This window comes from Salmo trutta, chromosome 17, assembly GCF_901001165.1.
Source record: "Salmo trutta chromosome 17, fSalTru1.1, whole genome shotgun sequence".
In the NCBI taxonomy this organism is placed as follows: Eukaryota; Metazoa; Chordata; class Actinopteri; order Salmoniformes; family Salmonidae; genus Salmo; species Salmo trutta.
In genome coordinates, this window is record NC_042973.1 from 24,344,090 (window position 1) to 24,372,039 (window position 27,950).

At 42.5% G+C, this 27,950-nt stretch overlaps 1 protein-coding gene across 4 annotated transcripts in view; it reads right to left on the reverse strand.

Moving 5' to 3' along the window:
* Window positions 1-27,950, reverse strand: part of LOC115151918 (cadherin-13) — a 684,830-nt gene that overhangs the window by 293,490 nt on the left and 363,390 nt on the right. The window lies entirely within an intron of this gene.

A 27,950-nucleotide genomic window follows, 5' to 3' on the forward strand; every position in this document is an offset into this window, starting at 1 on the left:
AATACACCACCAGGCTGTGTAAGGACTATTTGACCAAGAAGATGAGTGATGGAGTGCTGCATGAGATGACCTGGCCTCCATTATCACCCGACCTCAACACAAGTGAGATGGTTTTGGATGAGTTGGATCACAGAGTGAAGGAAAAGCAGCCAACAAGAATGCTCAGCATATGTGGGAACTCCTTCTTGACTTTTGGAAAAGCATTCCAGGGAATCTGTTTGAGAGAATGCCAAGAGTGTGCAAAACTGTCATCAAGGCAGCTTTGCACCAGAATCTAAAATCTAAAATATATTTTGATTTGTTTAACACTTTATTGGTTACTACATGATTCCATATGTGTTATTTCATAGTTTTGATGTCTTCACTATTATTTTACAATGTAGAAAATAGCAAAACTAAAGAAAAACTCTTGAATGAGTGGGTGTGTCCAAACTTTTGACTGGTACTGTATGTTTTCAACTTTTTGGGGGGGATAGGGGGCAGTATTTTCACATCCGGATGAAAAGCGTGCCCAAAGTAAACTGCCTGTTACTCAGGTAAACTACCTGTTAGTCAGCTAGGATATGCATCATTAGATTTGGCCAGATTTGGATAGAAAACACTCTAAAGTTTCTAAAACTGTTAAAATAATGTCTGTGAGTGTAACAGAACTGATTTGGCAGGGGAAACCCTGAGGACAAACCATCCAGGGAAAAAAATGAATTGAGGTCATATTTTTTCCCAATGGTTTTCTATGGGAAGCCCTATTTAATAGGAACCTGTTTGCAGTTCCTATGGCTTCCACTAAATGTCCACAGTCTTTAGAAATTGGTTGATGTTTTTCTTTTGAGAAATTAAGAAGTATGGCTGTTCTTTGTGTCACTCCATGTGGACTCTACTGTTTGGTGCTCGTGAACTGGAATGCGCATCACGTTGTTTTTATCCGGTATTGGAAACAGTTTATCCCGTCTTAAATTTTATAGATTATTTACGTTTTAGGATACCAGAGGTTGGATTAGGAACGTTGTTTGACATGTTTGATGTTTCTGGGACATTTTGGAGTGCCAACAGAAGAAGATCTTCAAAGGTAAGGCATTTATTATATCATTATTTCTGACTTTTGTGTCGCCACCTGCCTGGTTGAAAATTATTTTCATGTGTTTGAATGTGGGGCGCTGTCCTCAGATAATCGCATGGTCTGCTTTTGCCGTAAAGCCTTTTTGAAATCTGGATTAACAAGAAGTTAAGCTTTATTTTGATGTATTACACTTATATTTTCGTGTATCTTGAATATTGATATTTCTGTAGTTTGAATTTGGTGCTCTGCAATTTCACTGGATATTGGCAAATCGATCCCGCTTAAGGGATTGGCGCGCAAAGGGATCACTAACAGGTTAACAAATAATAAAAAATGTAAAAGTTGTAATATTTTAGACATGAGTCTAATGAAAACCATCAATATGTAGGACACATGTTACACTGGTCAGGGAAAATACTTGGCCCAGTCAAATGCAATATAAGCCATATCTAAGAGTTATTTATTGTAGTTTTTCAATGGCAGGTCCCTGTAGACTTTTAAAACATCTTTTAAACATCTTTATTATTTTTATTCATGAGCAGTTGACCGAGGGCTAGTAATAAGTATCCTTAATTACACCCCACACCTCTGGCTCCCACTCACTCCCATAACTCTCTGAGCACTCCCGTGTGCTGTCTTTGCTGGTCTGTGGTAGATTCTAGCTAATATTTATCACATCCAACACTGCCTTGTCAGTCAAATCCCTACAGAGTCACTGTAATGTTGGGAGTCAGAGAATGCCTCTTCTATTACCTGTCTTACACTGTCTGCAGAGAGACTGCATCTGTCACTGAAGTTGCTTTAAACTGAAGCAACAGCTATGCCACTCCTGACCACCTCTATCCCCAAACCCAAAGAGAGAGAGAGCTACAGCTACCCCACAAGACAAATAAATTATTGAAATCAAATGATATAAATCAAATTAAATGTGTTCTGATCCCAGGTTCTGCTCTGTTCTATTCCCTCTGTTTGTTAACTTTGATTTGGAACGGGTAGGTGACGGCAACAGGCCTGGACCAAAGACTAACCCTCCCCAGCAATTTACATCTCATCTCCCTTTCATCATGGACAATCACACACCAGTCTGTCTCTCTGTCTGCCTTCTTTCTATAAGCTTCCAGTTTCATGCCCGGAAGGGGACACATCAATTCTTACACAGACGCAGGCACCTGCACACATACACACACTCACAAAACTGATTATTAGGATCAAATGACATTGCATCAGACCAGTGGGATGCCAATCAGGTCCCATTATTTCTCCCAGTCTCCCTCGTCTGTCTCTGTACCTCTCTTGAATGGCTTTCAATGTCAGAGTCTGTGCATATCTCTGCTGATTTCCTGTGCCCCTTCCCAGTCTCTCCTTACAGAGCAAAGGCCATGCTAGAGACAAATGTCTGAGTTGAGCGATATTCCAGGTCTGCTGCCTCTCAGGGCCCACTAAAGGACAGAGGCCCAGGTGGATGTGCCTGTGGGAATGAGGTGGTAGGGGTGCTGGGGTGGGGTGGAGTGGCTCACTGCTCCTGCTATAGGGCCTCATCTGATAGACTCATCTGATAGCCTATCTGCAGAGGACCAGGGCCTATGTCTCCGGGCAGGCGGGTAGAGCAAGGGTTAAAAAATACTGTAGAACTAGTGGAAATGAATGGGAGATGGAGAGAGAGAGAGAGAGAGAGAGAGGGAACGGGAGAGAGAGAGATCCAATCTTTTCAAAGAGTGACTGCTGCTTACCTCACCAGAGACGAATACATTAAGCAGTATTCTATTTGCATCAGCCATTTAGATTAACACAGATGTAATGCTACTGCGATCAACCATCTTCAATAAGTATATTTCTTAATATTGATTAAGAAAAAAAGACGAGAAACTATGGTAGATGCATTCATTAAACAAAATCTAATTTCTTCATGCCATGAGACATGTATAATGTATCAATGTTTTGCTAAAGTTAGACTATTGAAGCACATTTTAAAACAAGTCATTAATCTGGGGAGGGATGTGACAGAATATTGCTTTAGTTCTCCAAAGCTTAATTAATCATTCTGGCCTGCATCATCAGACAGCAGATTAGATCTGAAGGCCCTGCACTGCGTAGTGTTTCACCATTGGTTGATCAGTCGGTCGGTCGGCTCCTCCCTCGGCCCCTCACTCTCTCACTCAGTCACTCAGTTACTATGTTGTTGTGACTGGTCTGAATCAAAACAGACTACCTTCAAAGTCTAGACCATTCAGACACAGGATGAAGAAACAAGGGGTACAAACAGTTCATCATCATTGTCAGATTGAATGAAAGGTGCATCGATGTCGAGTTGATTGATGGGTTAAATCAGAGGAGACTACCTTCAATGTCTCTAGATACTATTCAGTGTCTAGACTATTTGTTTACTAAGAAGAAAGAAACAACAGGCTAGAGTTGATAATACATCTCAGAAATTGAAACCATTTCATGTCTCTAAACAAGATAGATTGAAATAACTTATATTGAACTTAATTAAAGACCCACTGGGCACAAACTGTTTGAATCAATGTTGTTCCAACATACTTTGTCAATGTATTGTGACGTGGAAAATACAGTGGATTTGCAAAAAGTCATACATTTTTGTTTTGAGGGTAACATTTCAACCACAAGAATTATGTCATCATGATAACCAATTTTCAACATAGACAAACCCTGTATACAATATGTTGAATTTTTAAACAACGTCAGATCTTCAAAGTTATGTCCACTATCAGAAACAAAACAATAGGCTGAGAAGCACCTACTACTGGAGAGTTGATCTATCCATTTGGTCTGCCATCCAGGGTTTTAACCAAGCTCTGCTTAGTTTTGATATTTGTCACTGATTATTACCAATGTGCTATCGGGAGAATGATTATTGCGAGATCTCTTAATAACTAAATAGATTCACTGTTGCTATCAAAGTCATTCCAAACAGTATGTTTAACAGAGTAAATGAAATGTAACCATAGTTTATAAGTCATACAGTATATCATCAATGATACTATTTAGGCCTATATAGCATTTTCGATGTCATCAACAGCTATTGTTTCAATTCAACCCAGAGTTCAGCTAAAAATAGACAAGACATATTCTGTACCAGTCAAAAGTTTGGACACACCTACTCATTCAAGGGATTTTCTTTATTGTTACTATTTTCTACAATGTAGAATAATAGCAAAGACATCAAAACTATATAGAATCATCTAGTAACCAATAAAGTGTTATATTTGAGATTCTTCAAAGTAGCCACCCATTGCCTTTATGACAGCTTTGGACAGTCTTGGCATTCTCACAACCAGCTTCACCTGGAATGCTTTTCCAACAGTCTTGAAGGAGTTCCCATATATGCTGAGCACTTGTTGGTTACTTTTCCTTCACTCAGCGGTCCAACTCATCCCAAACCATTTCAATTGGGTTGAGGTCATGTGATTGTGGAGACCAAGTCATCTGATGCAGCACTCTATCGCTCTCCTTCTTGGTCAAATAGCCCTTAAACAGCCTGGAGGTGTGATGGGTCATTTTCACCTAAGCGCAAACCAAATGGGATGGAGTATCGCTGCAGAATGCTGTGGTAGCCATGCTGGTTAAGTGTGCCTTGAATTCTAAACAAATCACTGACAGTGTCACCAGAAAAGCACCCCCACACCATCACACCTCGTTCTCCATGCTTCATGGTGGGAACCACACTTGCGGAGATCATCCGTTCACATACTCTGCGTCTTACAAAGACATGGCAGTTGGAACCAAAAATTTCAAATTTGGAATCATCAGACCAAAGGACAGATTTCCACCTGTCTAATGACCATTGCTCATATTTCTTGGCCCAAGCAAGTCTCTTCTTCTTATTGGTGTCCTTTAGTTGTGGTTTCTTTGCAGCATTTTCAACCATGAAGCCCTGATTCACACAGTCTCCTCTGACCAGTTGATTTTGACATGTGTCTGTTTCTTGAACTCTGTGAAGCATTTATTTTGGCTGCAATTTCTGAGGCTGGTAATTCTAATGAACTTATCCTCTGCAGCAGCGGTAACTCTGGGTCTTCCTTTCCTGTGGAGGTCCTCATGAGAGCCAGTTTCATCATAGCGCTTGATGGTTTTTGCGACTGCACTTTTACTGATTGACTGACCTTCATGTCTTAAAGTTATGATGCACGTTTCGTTTCTATGCTTATTTGAGCTGTTCTTGCCATAATATGGACTTCGTCTTTTACCAAACAGGGCTATCTTCTGTATACCCCCTACCTTGTTACAACACAACTGAAGACGGAAAGAACATTAAGATAGAAAGAAATTACACCAAATAACTTTTAACATGCATTCCAGGTAACTACTTCATGAAGCTGGTAGAGAGAATGCCAAGAGTGTGCAAAGCTGTCATCAAGGCAAAAGGTGGCTACTTTGAAGAATCTAAAATATATTTTGATTTGTTTAACACTTTTTTGTTTACTACATGACTCTATATGTGTTATTTCATAGTGTTGATGTCTTCACTATTATTTTACAATGTCGAAAATAGTAAAAATAAAGAAAACCCTGGAATTATTACATTGTTTTTTTAACTTTCATTTATTTAGTAAATATTTTATGAACTCTATTTCTTGAACTGCATTGTTGGTTAAGGGCTTGTAAGTAAGCATTTCACGGTAAGGTCTACACCTTGTAACGTTCGGCGTCTGGTGTCGAGGAAGCGGACCCAAAACGCAGCTGGGAGCGAACACATGTTTATTCAACACCATGGAATTAAACATGTACACAAAATTCAAGAAAATACCGAAACGTTAGCTGCTCAAAATCAAAGAGACAACAACCCACAAACATCGTGGGGGGAAAAGGAACTTAAATGTGATTCCCCATCAGACATAACTAGCGACAGCTGTCTGATTGGAAATCACCTCCGAGCCCAACATAGAAATAAACCACAAAGAAAGGCTATAACAAAACATAGAAAATAAACCATAGAAATACCACACCCTGACCAAAAATAGCAGAGTTCCCCTGGTCAGGGCGTGACAGTACCCCCCCTCCAACGGTGTGTACTCCCGACGCACCAACCTAAAGTCTATTAGGGGGGGGACCCGGGTGGGCGCCTCACCCTCGGTGGAGGCTCTGGCCCCGGGCGTGTTTCTCCCCCTGCCTCCACCCCAGCCCTACTCCTCTGGCCCGGACTGGACCACGGTGGAGCGGCATGCTCAGGCTCCGAAGCGGAGCCGCCGACCGGAACAGGACTGGTCACCGGTGGACCGGACACAGGCCGTGCCGGACTGTGGACACGCGCCGTGGGCCTGGTGCGGGGAACAGGGACGGGCCGGACAGGACCGGGGACACGCACCACCAACCTGGTGCGGGGAGCAGGGACGGGCCGGACTGGCCTGGGGACACGCACCACCAACCTGGTGCGGGGAGCAGGGACGGGCCGGACTGGAATGGGGACACGCACCACCGGCTTGGTGCGGGGAGCCGGGATGGGCCGGACAGGACTGTGGACACGCACCACTAACCTGGTGCGGGGAGCAGGGACGGGCCGGACTGGACTGGGGACACGCACCACTGGCTTGGTGCGGGGAGTAGGAATGGGCCGGACAGGACTGGGGACACGCACCACTAACCTGGTGCGGGGAGCAGGGTCGGGCCGGACTGGAATGGGGACACGCACCACTGGCTTGGTGCGGGGAGCAGGGACGGGCCGGACTGGACTGGGGACACGCACCACTGGCTTGGTGCGGGGAGCAGGGATGGGCTGGACTGGACTGGGGACACGCACCACTGGCTTGGTGCGGGGAGCAGGGATGGGCCGGACAGGACTGTGGACACGCACCACTAACCTGGTGCGGGGAGCAGGGACGGGCCGGACAGGACCGGGGACACGCACCACCAACCTGGTGCGGGGAGCAGGGACGGGCCGGACAGGACCGGGGACGTCTGGCAGCTCGGGACAGTCTGGGCAGTCTGGCCACTCCGGTAGTTCAGCGCAGTCTGGCCACTCCGGCAGTTCAGCGCAGTCTGGCCACTCCGGCAGTTCAGCGCAGTCTGGCCACTCCGGCAGTTCAGCGCAGTCTGGCCACTCCGGCAGTTCAGCGCAGTCTGGCCACTCCGGCAGTTCAGCGCAGTCTGACCACTCTGGCGACTGTTGACTGGCGGGCAGCTCCGACGACTGTTAACTGGCGGGCAGCTCCGACGACTGTTGACTGGCGGGCAGCTCCGACGACTGTTGACTGGCGGGCAGCTCCGACGACTGTTGACTGGCGGGCAGCTCCGACGACTGTTGACTGGCGGGCTGACGCACTATAATCCTGGTGCGTGGTGCTGGTACCGGATATGCCAGCTTGGGAACACGCACCTCTAGGCTAGTGCGTGGAGCGGGAACAGGATATATAGGACCATGGAGGCTTACTGGCGGTCTCGAACTTAAACCTGGCATCGCCCTTTCTGGCTGAATGCCTACTACCCCCTGGTAACTGCGGGGTGCTGGTATAGCGCGTACTGGCCTAAAAACACTTGGCCTTGCCATAACACCCATTACCCCGAAGCATAAGACCTGTCCATTAACTGGCCTCCAAGAAACAGTCCGGGGATTTGGCCTGGGGCTCCAAACTTGCCCCGCCAAACTACCCATATGCCCCCCCCAAAAAAATTCTTGGGGTTGCCTCTCGGGTTTAATCGCCAGTCGTGTTCCTCGGTAGCATTCCCGGTCTTTGCTCCATTTCCTCCATGTATCCAATCCAAATTCCCTCTGCTCCTTCCTCTGCTGCTTGGTCCTTTGGTGGTGGGTTGTTCTGTAACGTTCGGCGTCTGGTGACAAGGAAGCGGACCCAAAACGCAGCTGGGAGCGAACACATGTTTATTCAACACCATGGAATTAAACATGTACACAAAATTCAAGAAAATACCGAAACGTTAGCTGCTCAAAATCAAAGAGACAACAACCCACAAACATCGTGGGGGGAAAAGGAACTTAAATGTGATTCCCAATCAGACATAACTAGCGACAGCTGTCTGATTGGAAATCACCTCCGAGCCCAACATAGAAATAAACCACAAAGAAAGGCTATAACAAAACATAGAAAATAAACCATAGAAATACCACACCCTGACCAAAAATAGCAGAGTTCCCCTGGTCAGGGCGTGACACACCTGTTGTATTCGGCGAATGAGACAAATAATGATTTGATTTCAGTAGGTGTGTTCAAACTTTTGACTACTGTAATTTCCGGACTATTAAGCGCACCTGAATATAAGCCGCACCCACTGAATTTTAAAAAAGTATTATTTTTAACATAAATAAGCCGCACATATCTATAAGCCGCAGGTGCCTACCGGTACATTGAAACAAATGAACTTTACACAGCCTTTAACGAAACACGGCTTGTAACAAAAATAAATAGGCTTTAACGAAACACGGCTTGTAACAAAAATAAATAGGCTTTAACGAAACACGGCTTGTAACAAAAAATAAAAAATGAGCAGTAAACTTTAGTTGTCTTTTTGCACTGAGTCAATTCCTCACGCTGCTGTTTCCAACGTCTTATCATCGACTCATTAAGACCAAGCTCCCGTGCAGCAGCTCTATTTCCTTTTCCAACAGCCAGATCAATCGCCTTCAACTTGAAAGCTGCATCATATGCATTTCTCCGTGTCTTTGCCATGATGAGAGTGACAAAATGACAACCGCAATCAGAATGATGGGAAGTTTGAGAGCGCTCGATTTAATCTAAACAGTAAACAAAAAAGTTGTTTGACCTTAACCCGTTCGGCAATTTCATTGGTCTAATGAAAGCTTCATGCCGCCAAAAAACTGAGCACGTCACAGAATGTGTTTTTTTATTTTTTTTTATTTGAAAGCGGGAAGAATCCATATATTAGCCGCGTCATTGTTTAAGCCGCGAGGTTCAAAGCCTGGGAAAAAAGTTGCGGCTTATAGTCCGGAATTTACGGTAGTAATGTAGGCCTAGGGTTTCAAGCTTTGGTTGATGTCAAATGTCATTTTTAAATTAATAATGAATATGTTGGATTTACGTCTTCATTTCAACCAAGAATCTAAGTTAAAGAATAGGACTAAATCTAATCAAACATCATTTAAAGTGCATTTCAAGTTTGATTTTATTTGATTTAGTAAAAAAAAATGTTTTACTTGATTTTGATACATAACATAACAATTATTCATTTGTAGACAAACAGGAATTAAAGTCAGACTAAGTCAGTGGCACAAAATATACATCTCCTTCAAATGTTAATATTTGGTTGGGTTGACAACCAAACACAATTCAATATCACTTTTGCAATACATTAAATAGCCTATTAACTTGATGACAAGTTAATTAACAAATGATACTGTACGTTGGATTCACTTCTCCAACTACACCACAAATAAATGTGAACAATAGGATTAAGCTGAAACTTTCCAAGCAGCCTCCTTTAAATGTTAATATTTTGTTGTGTTGCCAACCAGACACAATTCAACACGACTTTGTAATACAGTAAATAGCTTAAGATGTAGTCTAAGGTGACAGTTTTTTTTAAACCTTAAAATTAGTAACACATCTATGGCCACATTTTGAGGTTACTGTAACTATAGAAAGGCTTATTATGTAATCAAATATCTGTGCAGAATCTCAATTGATCACTTGCACCATGTACTTTTAATGTAATCTCTACTACAATCCAGGTCATTTGGTTGAGCTATTAGATGAAGCACAGTGATAACACATTAAGTTGTTGTATAAATACAAAATAATTGACATTGTATTCCCATTTGAACTTTGTTCTCCTTTTAAATGGTTGAAAGTGCAGTGAACACATTTAGAAGACAACTAAACAAATAAATCTGACATTGTTTTTCCATTGGAATTTGTTTGTGCTATTAGATGGTTGAAAACATAGTGATAACACATTGGGAATTCAACAAACTTCTGGCTGTCTTTTTGAGAAGGTGAAGAAAGGTTGAAATCTCAATGATCAACATCTCAACCAACAATTACCACCGTTTCTATGTTGAAATGACGTGGTATGCCCAGTGCGGAGCTTCCCTACATACTGCTAACCTTGGTGAGTCAACTATTTCAATGTCTTTTAAAGGAATACTGAAGACATTTAACTTTACACCATGTTTCCAACAATAGTATGATGCTGTTTGGATGTACGATATAGTTCAGGTAAAGTGCTACCACAAGTGTACAGGGATACAAAAGTCATACATTTGGATACAAACACAAAAACAGGGGAGTAGAGAGATGTGAAGCAAAAAGGTGCTTTGAAGTAGCATGTCAAAAACATACTTCCTCCTCCCATTGGGAAGCCCCTAACTGAGATATAACATGGATATACTGCAGCGCCATAGCTTTGTGATATTATTCATATTACAGTACATGATTATGATCAAAACAAGACATTTAACATGCTTCTCCACAAAAAACAGTGACATCAATCAAATTAAAAGGAGATTATTTATTGCTTAAAAAAAGGGAAAAAATAAAACATTCCTCAGGGAAAGAAACAATCTCTTGATAAAAACACAATGTGAGTTCTTCAGACAAACTCCAGCACTACTGTCATGTATAAAACTCCACCAGTACAACTGTACTGTTATCTATGAAACCTATATGACTCCCAGATCAATACTTCAATCTTTATAATGTGAGCTGACTTTACTGTCCGCGGTTAAAGTAATCTAACCATACTCTACTAAAAATCAATCAAAGCAATAATGCCAAACCTTTCTCAGAAATCTTTATAGAAGTGCATGCAATAGACTTGAGTCTATTGGACTCCACTGACATACAGTAGGGAGCCCAGGGGAGCACAAAGAACAGTGAATGTGGCATCATTGATTCATGGTTTGATTGACATGACAGAAGAGGGTTTACAAACTGGATGTGGTTATGTGTGTGTGTATGTGCGTGTGTATGCATGCTGTGTGGGTCTGTTTGTGCTTGCATGGGTTTGTGTGCCAGATGTATAAGTCTTGTATGAATGCTCTGTGTGCCTGCTAAGCTGCAGTGATGTGGGGAGGCTGCTGGCTGGAACAGAACTGACAGGGTGCTCACAGCAACATCTGTAACTCAGAGGAACATCTGCACCTCACTGTACTCTCACATCTGACATCTCTGTGTCATCGTACTGTTATTGTGCTGCAGTCAGCCAAAACTACTGTAGCCTACTGTACCAGCACTCTGGTATTACTGATAGACTGACCTTACATGTAGCTACTGTACATTAATTCAAGGACCCATTAGAGGCATTGGGTGAAAAGGGGCAACAGTTTCTGTCCTGTTGATTATCAGGTGTTTTAAAGTGGGTTCAGTCTGAGTTGCACAGGAACAGACCCAAGCTAACTGTGATTGGCTGTACTTTTCTGAGAAGCCTCTTCTGCCAGTTCTGCTATTAGCTGCTCTAAATCAGGAGAAAGGAACTGGGCTCTTTGAAGAGGCACGTCTATTAATGACCTATTCGCTGCTATTCGTCCGAGCAGCTCAAAGACCAGGAAGCAATCAATTCTGTCCTGTGTGGCTCAGTTGGTAGAGCATGGTGCTTGCAATGTGAGGGTTGTGGGTTTGATCCTCATGGGGGACCAGTATGAAAATGTATGCACTCGAAATCTGTAAGTTGCTCTGGATAAGAGCATCTGCTAAATGACAAAAATGTAAATACAGGGCAAATATGTGGTGGGGAGATTAGAGCGTGTGACAGGGGAGTGGTGAAAGAAGTACAATTAAATGAACCACAGAAACAGGTTGTGTGTGAAAGGGAGAGAGATGGACACAAACAAATAAGGAAGTAAGAGTGCAACAGGGCAAATGACAGGTTGAGATAAGGACAGTACAGTCGAGGGACAGAGAGCGCAGTATCAAGCTGAGCTGAGCAGCAGAAATACAGAAAGAGGGAAATGGGTTATTCTACTGATATAAATCCCACTGTTCCAAAATGCAGAGACAGCCTCAGGTCAGAATAATGGATTAGGTAGATACGGTTCTAATGAGATGGATGTGCCATCGCTTGACTGCCTCTTCAGACTTCTGATTTATTTTTACTGGGCAACATTTTAATGTTACTGCTTTGAGATATTTCCGTATTAATCAAATCCAAGCGGCACAACTTTGTTTTCTTTGTTCCTCAGCAAGCAGAGATTTATGAGGAGTGAACATTGTTAAAAGGGGAATTATACACACTTTGATATTATACGTGTGCAAGAACAAACACAGAGTGATGAGGACAAAAAAACATCAAAACAAGCATATCCCCAAACAAACATTTCATTTGATTTTCATTCTAGATAATGAAAATCAATATGAGAGAAAGGCACAGTCCAGCTCAAACCTTAGTAAGGTGAGAAGCTGCCACTCAAATTATTTTCCTGTTTACACAAAAAACAGATATTTTACCATTGTTCTGTTTGTGAAGAAACTGAGCTTCATTTCATGATGTACTACCAGTACATGAACTTGAAGAGAATGACAATTAAAATTCAAAAGAGAGTGACAAACAAGTAAATTGCAAAAACTGTTGACTACTTAGAAAAATAAGTTTTATGTGATATAATTCACTGACATACATTGTGACATTGGAAGAGAAAATTGCCTGCTATCCAAAAGTAGCAAGTCGATGTGAGGTTTTTATTTTTCCTTCATTGTTGTTTGTCCTCCACTCATATAGGATACATCAGTAAATTAGCCCCGATGGGCAGGCAAGAAAACACGATGGAAGGACATGTTTGATCTCAATGGCCAATCTGGATATCTTAAGGTGAATGCACCAATTTGTAAGTCGCTCTGGATAAGAGCGTCTGCTAAATGACTTACATGTAAATGTAAATGAAGCAAAAGTACTCTATGAATCGTTAGATGCAGAAATATATCATTCTGCTAAAGCGCTGAGGAACAGCCTGGTTATTCTCCTGTCCCAATAGGAGAACCCTGTAAAGAACCCTTTTTAGTTCAAGGTAGAACCCTTTTGGTTCCAGGTAAAACCCTATTGGGTTCTACGTAGATCCCTTTCCCCAGAGGGTTTTACAAGGAACTCAAAAGAGTTCTACCTAGAAGCAAAAAGCATTCTCTTATAGGGACAGTTGAAGAACCCCTTTGGAACCCTTTTTTCTAAGAGTGTATATCTGCTGTGAATGCTTTAGTATACTTGTGCATGTTAAATTGGGATGTCCATTCTTCTCTATCCACCATTATGACTTTGAGTGAACTCTGTCTGTCATCTGTCAGCCACAGGAAACTCTATAGCTCACCTTGGCAAATCTACCCTACAAAGTGGCCTGGGTTGAGAACCACTCTTTACCAGTCCTTGTGTTGGAGGCAATTTGAACACATTTGCTACAGCCTGGAGACCTTATTACCCCCCCAGTGCTCTCTATTACCTGGGACCTAGACTAGGAGAGGCCAGGGAGACAGCCAGAAGGGAACCCCATATCTACCCGTAACTCCTGTTGCTATTCTCACAGTGGTCAATCTTACAGTATGTTTGTTTGATAGAACTGTGGGAGTAGCCGTCTCCAAACAGGGTTCTGCTCTGGTCAGGTCTGCTCTGGTCAGGTCTGGACAGGCCTGCTCTGGTCAGCTCTGGTCAGGTCTGTAAAAGAATGGCACTGACAAAGAGAGCTGCCGTGCTTCTAGCACTTAGGAAACTTTGTCCAGAATTTTTTGTTTGTTTGTTATTACATACAGCCGGGATGAACTATTGGATATCAGAGTGGCGGTAACTCACCAGCACTACCAGCATTACGACTTTCCCGAATCGCATCCTTGTTCGCCAGGGCAAATGAACTGATTCCAGAGGTCAACCCAAAACACCACCTGTACAGAAGCGGTACTCTGAATGGACTTGTTGTCTGACGCGCACACCACCCACCACTTCCGAGTATATTACTCACAAATGTTCAGTCTCCGGATAATAAAGTTGTCGAGCTCAGGGCAAGGATTTCTTTCCAGAGAGATCAGGGATTGTAACATACTCTGTTTCACAGAAACATGGCTCTTCCGGGAAAACTGTTAGAGTATGTCCAGCCAGTTGGGTTCCTAGTTTATCGCGTAGACAGGTATAAATATCTCTCCGGGAAGAAGAAGGAGGGGAGTATGTTTCATGATTAACGACTCATGGTGTGATTGTGATAACATACAGGAACTCAAGTCCTTTTGTTCACCCGACCTAGAATACCTAACAATTAAATGCCGACCGTATTATATCGCAAGAGAATTGTCATGATGTTGGCCTGTGGGTAAGGTTTATGACCCCCCATAAATACCTTTCTCCCTTCCCCTCTCTCTCTGACCCTACTGAAGGACTTTTGAATAGCCTTTGTTAAATATAGCGTATGGGAACATCAAACAAGTTGGGGGAAAGGAACCATATTTCAGTAATAGAACCAGTTGGAAATATGCGTTGGAACTTAATGAGTATGGATGTCAGTTCGGTTGTCATCTGAGACATTATGACTGATGACAGGACGACATAAACTGTACCTGGGAAAGTCTACACATTCTAGTTATCAGATTCACATGGAATTGTTGTGCAATTTAAATGTTTGATATTGAAACTGTTTGTTAGGAGTTTAAATGTAATTTTAGCTTCCAAATGAGAGAATTGGGTTTTCATAAGGAAAGTGCCCTGCTTAATCAGTGGCCCGCCCCTGTGAAGAGACAGGGGTTACAAACGATTAAACACACCCTTCTCCCCTCGCCACTATATAAGACAATGACACAATGTAACCACCGAGTTCCGGTACGTGAGGTCTGCAGCCTCTGCATTAAAAGGACACACATGTCAAGTACAGAACTAAGCCAACCTCAGCGTTAGCTTTGGTTGCAAATGGTATGAACTCTGAACCCTTATTCACTACAGAAGTGATACTTCCTAGCCGTTGAGTTAGCAGCGGCCACTGTAGACGTGGGCTAGGAAAGGACGGACGACAGATCCAGTCTAACACCCAACGAAGATACTGTAACGTATCCAATTTACCACCAGAGACATTCTTCCGAGGACAGGAAGATCTCTGTTGGCCAACCCGGACAGCATCTACGACCAACCTACCGAAGCGCAGCTCAGAGTAAATATTTATTGCATTTTCCTTTTCCAAATGGGTGGTAATTTAGAATGCATAAGATTCTACTCCATCCACCAGGGATGTTTTCTGTATGACATAATTTGCATTCTGTGTATATGTAATTCTGTGTGATTAGTTTAGGTATTTGGTAAATAAATAATTAAACCCAATTTTGTATTGCTTATTCAACATGTTAGCCAGGGTTCGTGAAGATAACCAAGACTTTACAACTTTCATTATGAGACTGAAAATAAGGTGACGATTAATGTGGACTGTTATTGATGTAAAAGATTACTAGGTCTTTAAGAGTTTATTCGGAAGATAACAGCTCTATAAACGTTCTTCCGTGGTGCCCCGACTTTCTAGTTAATTACATTTACATGATTAGCTCAATCAGGTGATATTAATTACAGAGAAAGGATTTTATAGAATAGCATGTCATATAACTTAATCCGGCATAGCCAAAGACACGACATAATTATCTTTGGTTTTATTCACAGCCGTATATATATATACCCCCTCAAGCCGATACCACGATGGCCCTCAAAGAACTTCACTGGACTTTATGCAAACTGAAAACCACATATCTTGAGGTCGCATTTATTGTAGCTGGGGATTTTAACAAAGTAAATTTGAGAATAAGGGTGCCAAAGTTCTATCAACACAATGAATGTAGTACTTGTGCTGCTAAAACACTCAACCACTGCTACTCCAACTTTCGGGATGCCTAAAAGGCCCTCCCCCGCCCTCCTTTCAGCAAATCTGACCACGACTCCATTTTGCTCCTCCCTTCCTATAGGCAGAAATTCAAACAGGAAGTGCCCGTGCTAAGGACTATTCAATGCTGTTCTGACCAATCGGGAACCACGCTTCAAGATTGCTATGATCACACGGACAGGGATATGTTCCGGGTTGCCTCCGAGAATAATATTGACGAATATACTGATACGGTGACTGAGTTTATCAGGAAGTGTACAGTATAGGAGATGTTGTACTAAATTACCATTGCCCGATAGCACTCACTTCTGTCATCAAGGAGTGCTTTGAGAGACTGGTCAAGGATCATATCACCTCTACCTTACCGGTCACCCTAGACCCACTTCAATTTGCTTACCGCCCCAATAGATCCACAGACGATACAATCGCCATCACACTGCACGTTGCCCTATCCCATCTGGACAAGAGGAATACCTATGTAAGAACGCTGTTCATTGACTATAGCTCAGCATTCAACACCATAGTACCCTCCAAGTTCATCATTAAACTTGAGGACCTGGGTTTGAAGCCCGCCGAACCCCGTTGGTCCTGGACTTACTGATGGACCCCCCCCCCAGGTGGTGAAAGTAGGGAATACTTTGATACAGGTGCATCAAAGCTGGGACAGAGAAACTGAAAAACAGCTTCTATCTCAAGGCCATCAGACTGTTAAAGAGCCATCACTAGCACATTAGAGGCTGCTGCCCTATACATAGACTTGAAATCACTGGCCACTTTAATAATTGGAACACGAGTCACTTTAATAACGTTTACATATTTTGTATTACTCATCTCATATGTATATGCTCTATCCTATTCAATTCACTGTATTTTAGTCTATACCGCTCTCACATTGCTCGTCCATATATTTATATATTCTTAATTCCATTCCTTTACTTAGACTTGTGTGTATTGGGTATATGTTGTGAAATTGTTAAATATTACTTGTTAGATATTTCTGAAATGTTGGAGCTAGAAACACAAGCTTTTCGCTACACCCACAATAACATCTGCTAAATAAGTTTATGTGACCAATAAAATTGGATTTGAATCGATTTTTTTGGACATTTCAAAGAGGATTATAGCCCACAGCCTCAGGGCAAATGATGATGAACTGTATGTAACCTTGTGCTTGACTCAGAACCATAGCATTCATTGACATATTTGAAGGGGGTGTTCTACTAAACTAACATATGGAATTGTTTTAAGATGGTCATACCAAGGATCATTTAGCTATTTGATTTAGAATTTTAGGACCCCTGTAGGTATAAAAATATTCAATTTGGCCTTTACTGTTATAGCCCTTAGAAATGCATTGAATAACACATTCATAAATGGCAAAATAGAGTCAAAAAATCATTCATAAAGAATAAGGTTTATAACTGTCTGTCCTATATCTAGGACATATAAGAAAACTCAGGATTTTTTTTCTTCTACTTCCATTCTTCCATAAAAACAATTAACCGGTACCGGTTAACGTCTGGCGAATCCTGTGAAACTTGTGTGGTCGCCGAACAAAACGTAGAACACCATCGTGTTTGTGAGAGTTTCCCCATTCCGTAGTGGGGTCATATTAGTTTGTAGCCCAAACGATTCGAACGCGACAGACAGAAGTTGGCACATCGGCAGTTCCGACTTCAGACGAGTTGGGGCTTGTGGGGGGTCATAGAAAAAAAACAGAAAACACCATCATGTTTGTGAAAGCCTCATCTTTGGGATGTCTCCTGGTCTGACAAACTGTGTTGTAGCTCTGACACTTTACACCGTAGATGCAGAAGGCCGACATAGGCGGATGCGGTGGATTGAGACGCAGCCCATTTAACCTGATATCTTTAAATCTCAGACAGATTTAGATGGGATTTTTTAAATTATATACATTTGATTGATGCACAGGTGTGTCAATCGACTACAGTGTGTTTATAGTACACTTTGTTTACCTTTTAGCCAGTAGTTCTGAAAGTAGAGCTCACAAGCCAAAAGTAGTCTCCAAAAATGTTTTACTACATCACATTTGTGCAAATATGTGCACACATCATTGCTCTCGCTCTCACATTGCTGTGTATGCATCTTGCTAGCTGCCACTCAAATGGCGAGAGGCTGAAGCCCATTAGGGTGGCAGGGTAGCCTAGTGGTTAGAGTGTTGGACTAGTAACCGAAAGGTTGCAAGTTTGAATCCCCGAGCTGACAAGGTACAACTCTGCAGATAACCCCACTGTTCCTAGGCTGTCTTTGAAAATATGATTTTTTTTGTAACTGACTTGCCTAGTTAAATAAAGGTAAAAAATAAAATTGGCTAGAACTTGAATTGCTAGGGGGGCTGTCCCATGTGGGAGAAAATGTAGGAAAAATAGCACAGCAAAGGTTCCAGAAAAACAGTATCTTTAAAACAAGGGATTTCATGGCAAATTGAGGTGAGTCAGTAGTTTTGCTCAGATATTATGCATGTATGGACTACACATTGAGCATCCAGCCCAAAGCTGGAGGTTTAAAAATAATAGTGGTCGCAAAAGTTCCGGAGCATGTCTTTAAATGTTAGAAGCTGCGCTTTCATACTGTGGACTATGCCCATAATCAAAGAATACACAAAAAGCATATTCACAAAAACATTCTGATAATCTGATGAGACAATGGCATCCATTATTTCTATAATTCCAGCCCTCTTTATATAATGAAGAAAAATAGAAACGCAACATGTAAAGTGTTGGAACCATGTTTCATGAGCTGAAATAAAATATCGCAGAATTTGTCCATATGCACAAAAAAGTTTATTTCTCTCATTTTGTGCACAAATTTGTAACATCCCCGTCAGTAAGCATTTATCCTTTGCCAAGTTAATCCATCCACCTGAAAGGTGTGGCATATCAACAAGCTATTTAAACAGCATGATCATTACACATGTGCACTTTGTGCTGGGGACAATAAAAGGCCACTCTAAAATATACAGTTTTGTCACACAACACAATGCCAAAGATGTCTCAAGTTTTGTGTTGAGAATGCAATTTCCTTGCTGACTGCACACAAGCCGCATTCAACCTCGTTTTAGAGAATTTGGCAGTACGTCCAACTAGCCTCACACCCGGAGACCAGGTGTAACCACGTCAGCCCAAACCTCCACATCCGGCTTCTTCACCTGTGGGATTGTCTGAGACCTGCCTAATACTCCTGAGGAGTATTTCTGTCTGTAATAAAGCCTTTTTGTTGGGAAAAACTAATTCTGATTGGCTGGGCCTAGCTCCCCAGTGGGTGGGCTTATGCCCTCCCAGGCCCACCTATGGCTGCGACCCTGAGCAGTCATGTGAAATCCATAGATTAGGGTCTAAGGAATTTATTTCAATTGACTGATTTCCTTATATGAACTGTAACTCAGTAAAATTGTTGAAGTTGTTGCATGTTGCATTTATTACAGTACCAGTCAAAAGTTTGGACTCACCTACTCATTCAACGGTTTTTCTTTATTTTTACTATTTTCTACATTGTAGAACAATAGTAAAGACATCAGAACTATGAAATAACACATATGGAATCATGTAGTAACCAAAAAAGTGTTAAATTATACCTATAAATTATACCTATATTATAGATTTTTCAAAGTAGCCACCCTTTGCCTTGATGACAGCTTTGCACACTCTTGACATTCTCTCAACCAGCATCAACTGGAATGCTCTTCCAACAGTCTTGAAAAAGTTCCCACATATGCTGAGCTCTTGTTGGCTGCTTTTCCTTCACTCTGAGGTCCAACTCATCCCAATTGGGTTGAGGTCGGGTGATGGTGGAGGCCAGGTCATCTGATGCAGCACTCCATCACTCTCTTTCTTGGTAAAAAAGCCCTTACACAGCCTGGAGGTGTGTTGGGTCATTGTCCTGTTGAAAAAAACAAATGATAGTCCAACTAAGCGCAAACCAGATGTGATGGCATATAGCTGATGAATGCTGTGGTAGCCATGCTGGTTAAGTGTGCCTTGAATTCTAAATAACTCACTGACAGTGTCACCAGCAAAGCCCCCCCACACATCACACCCCCTCCTCCATGCTTCACGGTGTGAACCACACATGCAGAGATCATCCGGTCACCTACTCCGCGTCTCACATAGACACGGCAGTTGTTGTACTTTTGTAGTGGTTTCAATGCAGCAATTAGACCATGAAGGCCTGATTCACGCAGTCTCCTCTGAACAGTTGATGCTGAGATGTGTCTGTTACTTGAACTCTGTGAAGCATTTATTTGGGCTGCAATTTCTGAGGCTGGTAACTCTAATGAACTCTGGGTCTTCCTTTCCTATATTGGCCCTCATGAGAGCCAGTTTCATCATAGCGCTTGATGGTTTTTGCGACTGCACTTGAAGAAACTTTCAAAGTTCTTGAAATGTACCTGATTGACTGACCTTCATGTCTTAAAGTAATGATGGACTGTCATTTCTCTTGGTCTTTTACCAAATAGGGCTATCTTCTGTATACCATCCCTACCTTGTCACAACACAACTGATTGGCTCAAACGCATTAACCTTTTGGGGATAGGGGGCAGTATTGAGAATTTTGGAAAAAATATGTGCCCATTTTTAACTGCCTCCTACACCAACTCAGAAGCTAGAATATGCATATTATTGTTCAGGTTTGGATAGAAAACACTCTGAATTTTCTAAAACTGTTTGAATGGTGTCTGTGAGTATAACAGAACTCCTATGGCAGGCAAAAACCTGACAAGGTTTCAAGCAGGAAGTACCCTGTCTGACAAGGAGTCGTGCGTCTTGCATCTTTTTATTGAAAAGTAAGGATCTTAGCTGTAACGTGACAATTCCCAGGGCTCCAATAGGCTCTCAGAACCCGCGAAAAACCTGAAGGTTTACGAGGGAGCCTCAGGCTGAAACACATTATCACCTTTTGTAAGTGGCTGCTCAGAGGACCTTTGAATGAGGCGCGTGCACAATTCGCTCCTGAGGAGAAATTTTATTCGGCTGTTTAGGCTCAATGCATACTCCCGGTCGGAATATTATCACTTATCTACGAGATAAATGGCATAAAAATTGGTTTTAAACAGCGGTTGACATGCTTCGAAGTACGGTAATGGAATATTTAGACATTTTTGTCACGCCAATGCGCCATGCGCGACACCGTGAAGAAGCATTCTGATAGTGTCTAGAACTCACGAACAAAACGTCGCTGTTTGGATATAACGATGGATTATTTGGGACCAAACCTACATTTGTTATTGAAGTAGAAGTCCTGGCAGTGTATTCTGACGAAGAACAAGCAAGGTAAGAACATTTTTCTTATAGGAAATGTGATTTTGGTGGAGGCTGACCTGGGTGGGTATCTAAATAGCTAGCCCTGTGATGCCGGGCTATGTACTTAGATTATTGCAAAATGTGCTTCATCCGAAAAGCTATTTTAAAATCGGACATATCGAGTGCATAGAGGAGTAATGTATCTATAATTCTTAAAATAATTGTTATGCTTTTTGTGAACGTTTATCGTGAGTAATTTAGCAAACTGTTAGTAAATTCCCCGGAAGTTTGCGGGGGTTATGCTTTTTCTGAACGTCACATGCTAATGTAAAAAGCTGGTTTTTGATATAAATATGAACTTGATTGAACAGACATGCATGTATTGTATAACACAATGTCCTAGGTGTGTCATCTGATGAAGATCATAAAAGGTTAGTGCTGCATTTAGCTGTGGTTTGGGTTTATGTGACATGATATGCTAGCTTGAAAAATGGGTGTCTGATTTTTTCTGGCTGGGCACTCTGCTGACATAATCTAATGTTTTGCTTTCGTTGTAAAGCCTTTTTGAAATCGGACAGTGTGGTTAGATTAACGAGATTCTTGTCTTTAAATAGCTGTAAAATAGTCATATGTTTGAGAAATTGAAGTAATAGTATTTCTAACGATTCAAAAATCGCGCCACTGGATTTCAGTGGCTGTTACGTAGGTGGGACGAGTTCGTCCCACATGCGCCAGAGAGGTTAATCTAACCACACTCTCCGATTTCAAAAAGGCTTTACAACGAAAGCAAAACATTAGATTATGTCATTAGAGTACCCAGCCAGAAATAATCAGACACCCATTTTTCAAGCTAGCATATAAAGTCACAAAAACCCAAACCAGACCTTTAGACAGGTCAACATTCACAAGGCCGCAGGGCCAGACGGATTACCAGGACGAGTACTGCGATCATGCGCTGACCAACTAGCAAGTGTCTTCACTGACATGTTCAACCTCTTCCTGTCAGAGTCTGTAATACCAACATGTTTCAAGAAGACCACCATAGTGCCTGTGCCCCCAAACACTAAGGTGACCTTCCTTAATAACTACTGACCCGTAGCACTCACGTCTGTAGCCATGAAGTGCTTTGAAAGGCTGGTAATGCCTCACATCAACACCATCATCCCAGAAACCCTAGACCCACTCTAATTTGCATACTGCCCCAACAGATCCACAGATGATGCAGTCTCTATTGCACTCCACACTGCCCTTTCCCACTTGGACAAAAGGAACACCTATGTGAGAATGTTATTCATTGACTACAGCTCAGCGTTCAACACCATACTGCCTCAAAGCTCATCAATAAGCTAAGGAATCTGGGACTAAACACCTCCTTCTGCAACTGGATCCTGGACTTCCTGATGGGCCGCCCCCCAGGTGGTAAGGGTAGGTAACAACATATCCACCACACTGATCCTCAACACAGGGGCCCCTCAGGGTTCGTGCTCAGCCCCCTCCTGTATTCCCTGTTCCCTCATGACTGCACGGCCAAGTACGACTCCAACACCATCATTAAATTTGCCGATGACACAACAGTGGTAGTAGGCCTGATGATCGACAACAACAAGACAGCCTATGGGGAGGAGGTCAGAGACCTGGCCGTGTGGTGCCAGGACAACAACCTATCCCTCAACGTGATCAAGACAAAGGAGATGATTGTGGACTACAGGAAAAAGAGGACCGAGCACGCCCCCATTCTCATCGACGGGGCTGCAGTGAAGCAGGTTGTGTCACGATTCCCACCGACGGTGGCGCCCCCTCCTGCTCGGGTGGCGCTCGGCGGTCGTCGTCACCGGCCTATTAGCTGCCACCGATTCCCTTTTGCTTTTCCCTTTTTTTATTTTGTGACACCTGTGGTCAATTAGCCATTAGAGGGGCTATTTAGTTTAGCTGGCCCGCTCCTGTTCGTGCGGGATTAATGATTGTTTCTTTGACAGACGGCTTATGTTCGTGTCGACGTTGTTTGACGCCGTATGTACTTTCTCCCCTGTGTGTGGGAACATTTGTTTTTTGTGTGAGTGTATATTAAAAACACCACTACCCTGTGTTCGCTGCTTCCTGCGCCTCATTCCTCCTCCACGATTACCAAGCCGTAACAGGTTGAGAGCTTCTAGTTCCTTGGTGCCCACGTCACCAACAAACGGGTCCAAGCACACCATGACAGTCGTGAAGCAGGCACAAAAAAAACTATTACTCCTCAGAAGACTGAAAAGATTTGGCATGGGTCCTCAGGTCCTCAAAAGGTTCTAGAGCTGCACAATCGAGAGCATCCTGACTGGTTGCGTCACTGCCAGGTATGGCAACTGCTCGGCCTCCGACCACAAGGCACTACAGAGGGTAGTGCGAACTGCCCAGTACATCACTGGGGCCACGCTTCCTGCCATCCAGGACCTCCATACCAGGCAGTGTTATAGGAAGGCCCTAAATATTGTCAAAGACTCCAGCCACCCTAGTCATAGACTGTTTTCTCTGCTACCGCACGGCATGCGGTACCGGAGCGCCAAGTCTAGGTCCAAGATGCTTCTAAACAGCTTCTACCCCCAAGCCATAAGACTCCAGAACATCTTGTCAAATGGCTACCCAGACTATTTGCATTGCCCCCCTCCACCTCTCCACACCATTGCCACTCTCTTTTGTCATTTATGCATAGTCACTTTAATTAACTCTACCTACATGTACATACTACCTCAACTAACCGGTGCCCCCGCACATTGACTCTGTACCAGCACCCCCCTGTATATATTGGTATTTTTTACTGCTTCTCTTTAATTACTTGTTACTTTTATCTCGTATTCTTATCCATATGTTTTGGGAACCGCATTGTTGGTTAGGGGCTCGTAAGTAAGCATTTCACTGTAAGGTCTACACCTGTTGTATTCGGCGCATGTGACTAATAAAATTTGATTTGATTTGAAATTCTCAAAAAATGAGTGAACCCTTACTCACCTCATTTTGTTATAACATCTTTGGTCCGACAGACGATTACGTGACACCCAGAATGCATTGTATGTCAACAAACATGGCTCCACACATATCTGGAATTAGCTTAGCTCATCATAATAAGTACAACCTTCAAAAAAGTTTTTTACACATTTGAAATTGACAAGTTGGAAACAGCCTATAAAAAAAACAGGCTGCGTGCCTTGCTTTGAGGGCAGCGTGGATTAAATGTACTGTTTCGTAACAATCACATTCTAACATCACGTGCATAAAAAAAACTCACGCTGGGGCGACCGATAGAGATATTTGGAACTCATACGTGAAAAGGTTAACAGGTGTGCCTTGTTAAAAGTACATTTGTGGAATGTATTTCCTTCTTAACGAGAGTCTTGTCTTTAAATAGCTGTAAAATAGTCATATGTTTGATAAATTGAAGTAATAGCATTTCAAACGTTTTAAAAATTGCGCCACAGGATTCAACTGGCTGTTACGTAGGTGGGACGAATTCGTCCCGCCGGTCCCATAGAGGTTAATCCCATAGAAAATCTGTGGAGGGAGCTGATGGTTCGAGTTGCCAAACGTCAGCCTCGAAACCTTAATGACTCGGAGAAGATCTGCAAAGAGGAGTGGGACAAAATCCCTCCTGAGAAGTGTGCAAACCTGGTGGCCAACTACAAGAAACGTCTGACCTCTGTGATTGCCAACAGGTACTTAGTCATGTTTTGCAGAGGGGTTAAATACTTATTTGCCTCATTAAAATGCAAATCAATTTATAACATTTTTGAAATGCATTTTTTTTTTTTTGTTATTCTGTCTCTAACTGTTCAAATAAACCAACCATTAAAATTATAGACTGATCATTTCTTTGTCAGTGGGCAAACATACAAAATCAGCAGGGGATCAAATACTTTTTTCCCTCACTGTACATGCGGTCACTGTGGGGACGACATCATCAATGCACTTATTGATGAAGCCAATGACAGATGTGATGTACTCCTCAATGCCATTGGACGAATCCCGGAACATATTCCAGTCTGTGCTAGCAAAACAGTTCTGTTGCTTAGCATCTGCGTCATCTGACCACTTTTTTATTTATCTAGTCACTGGTGCTTCCTGCTTTAATTTTTGCTTTTAAGCAGGAATCAGGAGGATGGAATTATGGTCAGATTTGCCAAATGGAGGGCGAGGCAGAGCTTTGTATGCATCTCTGTGTGTGGAGTATAGGTGGTCCAGAATTATTTTCCCTCTGGTTGCACATTTAACATGCTGATAGAAATTTGGTTTACGGATTTAAGTTTCCCTGCATTAAAGTCCCCGGCTACTAGGAGCGCCACCTCTGGGTGAGGGTTGTCTTGTTTGCTTGTGGCGGAATACAGTTAATTTAATGCTATCTTAGTGCCAGCCTCTAACTGTGTTTTTTTGTAAACAGCTACAAAGAATACAGATGAAAACTCTCTCGGTAGGTAGTGTGGTCTACAGCTTATCATGAGAAACTCTACCTCAGGCGAGCAATAGCTCGAGACTTCCTTAGTTATAGTGCACCAGCTGTGTTTACAAAAATACATAGACCGCCGCCCCTTGTCTTACCAGACGCCGCTGTTCTATCCTGCAGTACATCTTATAACCAGCCAGCTGTATGTTGGTATTGTCGTTGTTCAGCTACGACTCCGTGAAGCAAAGATGTTACAGTTTTCAATGTCCTGTTGGTAGTTTAATCTTCCCCGTAACTCGTCCATTTCATTGTCCAAAGGTTGCATGTTTGCTAGCAGAATTGAGGGAAGTGGGGGTTTATTCGATTGCCTCCGACTTCTCAGAAGGCAGCCCGCTCTCCGGCTTCTCTTTCTCCACTTCCTCTTGACGCAGATCACTGGGGTCGGGGCCTGTTCCCGAGGGAGCTGTATATCCTCCGCCTCGGTCTCGTCAGAGTCGTGAAAGAAGAAAAAGGATTCTGCTTGTCCGTGGTCGGTAATCGCAGTCCTGATGTCTAGAAGTTATTTTCGGTCATAAGAGAATGTAGTGGCAACATTATGTACAAAAGGAGTCAAAAAATAAGATAAACGAACAAAAAAAACACAATCGGTTGGGGGCACGTAAAACGTCTGCCTTCTGCTCCAGCGCCATCTTCCGGAAGTGAATGGTGGGATGTGAACGATGGTAGACGACACACCCCCTTCAACATGCATACTATAAACAGATCAATCTCATCTTGTCTTCTCTTTTTATCTTTGGTTTCTGTGAGAAAAAAAGCATGGCGGCACGCAGAAACTACCCATCGTCAGATTACTTTTGATTTCTAGAAAATGTTTTACTCAATTATTTCGATCAATGTTGAGCTCACCCGTGATGTGATTAATTATAATAGTAATTGCTATTAGCTAATTCACATTGTAGTTTATGTCAGCCGAGAGTTATAAAAATATGACCACTTGTGTTACGTCAATCTTTCCTCAGTTAGCGCTAGGACAAATGTAGCCTACATTTTTTAGATTTGGATGATTGTGTTATGCTGTTGATACTTCTGTGAATGTCTGAACATTGCATTCATAAAATAAACTGCTCACATTCTGGACAACTGTGTAAGGACTGTGTTTGTGCAAAATGTTTCCGAAAAAACATCGTGGCCAGCTCAAATGCTCATTGTTGCGTCATTCGAAACTGGCCGTTCTAAATAAGCGTTCTAATCCCACCAGTTTGATCGTACGCTACAGGGACCACTGTAGAATGATTACACCCGTATGTTGGTACGTGTGAAAAAGCTAATTGAAATGCATTCCAGGTGACTACCTCATGAAGCTGGTTGAGAGAATTCCAAGAGTGTGCAAAGCTGTCATCAAGGTAAAGGGTGGCTACTTTGAAGCATCTAAAATATATTTTGATTTGCTTAACACTTTTTTGGTTACTACATGATTCCATATGTGTTTTGTCATAGTTTTGATGTCTTCACTATTATTCTACAATGTAGAAAATAGTCAAAATAAAGAAAAACCCTTGAATGAGTAGGTGTGTCCAAACCTTTGACTGGTACTGTGTATGTGTATGTGTATATATATATATCAATGCACAGTGTCCAAAGTACTTGTGTACTGTTTACGAGTGTGCACTATTCTGAGAGCTCCATTACTGCACGGAGATGTCATTAACAGAATCGGGTGAGAGGGTCTATGTTATTTATCCGTGTAAAATGTATGTTCTCTCTGTTTGGGATGGTGAGGAGCATTTCTATTCAGAGCACACAACTGGGCTGTATTTACTTTGCTGCTAAAAGGGAGTGGCATTGTGCTGGAGTACTTCTGATTAAATGGAGTGCTCTTTAGAGTGGAGAATGCACTTCCATATCAACATTGAGCCCATTCACCTCCACCTAGCCAAGCTCCCTGCCTGCTCTCTGCCACAGCCAGCCACTGTCTCTTGGAACCACTTCGTGTTGCTCTGACACTCAGCACAACAACACTCCAGGGAGGATGACACGTGACAGCAAATAATTTCCCAAGGGTGCAAGGGGAAGCTTGTTAAGTGAATGTTAATAAGAGCTAATGCTGCACTTCGCTTGCAGCACACTGACGGCAGAAAACACAACAAACTGTCAAGGAACAATGGTTTCCCTGGTCCCCCAAACTACAGGTACCATGGAAACGGTGTCTGTAGAAATAAAGAACTGACATGTACGAGATAGCTTCTGAATGCCCGTCAAGGCAGGTTTAATATCTCCAGAACTTTCCTCGTCCAACATGAGGAGCAGTGGAGCTTGCTTAGATCAGGTTATTTTCAAGTTATCTCTGCCCAATGATGTCTGAAACAGCTAATTAGACATCCAGTAACATTTTAAGTGTAAAGTATAATCTCACAGAGAGAAATATAAACCACTAAATCAAAGCATGAACATCTAGTAACACAGTGTCTC